Source organism: Triticum dicoccoides, chromosome 2B, assembly GCF_002162155.2.
Source record: "Triticum dicoccoides isolate Atlit2015 ecotype Zavitan chromosome 2B, WEW_v2.0, whole genome shotgun sequence".
Classification (NCBI taxonomy): domain Eukaryota; kingdom Viridiplantae; phylum Streptophyta; class Magnoliopsida; order Poales; family Poaceae; genus Triticum; species Triticum dicoccoides.
The window spans coordinates 113,052,545-113,053,602 of NC_041383.1; positions in this window are offsets into that span (position 1 = coordinate 113,052,545).

Below are 1,058 nucleotides of genomic sequence, written 5' to 3' on the forward strand. Positions count from 1 at the left end.
AGAACATATGAAAAGAAGAGATTTTTTAAAATTCTTTTACACGCATCCGCATGAAAGATCTCATGAATAATATAACATCGATTAAAACTTCGTGAAGTCTGAGTCGACTGAGATTTATCAATCCCGATTTATTATTATGTCATCAATAAGTAGGCACAAGAGGGAAGAAATATTCCCCGCAAAAAAGAGAGGGTAGAAATATAAATACGGTATAATATAATAACAATACAATTCTTATTTTGATAAAAAATAATGAATACTCACATGCAACCTGCGAGTCGTTCTTTTCCACTAGGGCAGGCGACTAGAAATCCTAGCCGCTGCCAGGAGAGTCTCTCCACCTTGTTCCTCCGACGGCTCCCCTCCGCCAGTGACCTTGGTCGTTGGTGTTGAGGGGGGTCGCCGGATCTATGCGTGTGGATCGTGTAGCTTTAGGTTAGGCCTTAGTAGCTTTGATTTTTCGACTGTTCATCGTCTTCACTTCGGAGGCAGCGATGGTGGCGCTAAATAAAGAAGGTCCAGATCTGTCCCCAACGAGGCAAGCGGTCCTATGGTGGGGGATGAATTTGGAAATCAGTATGTTCAAGTAAGGATGGTGTGGCAGCAGCATCACCCTCGTGGTGGACCTGTGTCCTCGGGCTCCATCGTTACGACGGTGTTTGCTCCAACGCTGGTGTGGATCTTGGGAGGTAGTCCAGGACCGGATGCAGATTGTGGTCTGCATCAACGACATCTGGAAGACAGAACATGTGCTAGATTCATGGTTGCTGGATGGCATTTATGGTTTCCTCCTTCGGCGTCTTAGAGCATCTCCAGCCACGCCCCCAACAGACCCCTCAAAGCGACTTTTTTCGCGCCAGCACCAGAAAAAAGGCCCCAGTCGCGCCCCAAGATGCCGAAATCCACCGGCTCGGCCCGTTTTTGGGACCAGCGATACCAGGCCAAACCCAGCGCACTAGGGGCGTCTGGGGCTCTGGCTGAAGGAAAAGCCATGTCTGGGCCACACTGTCAGGCGAAAAGTCGACAGATTTGCCCCCTCCCCATGCCCTCCCTCCCCC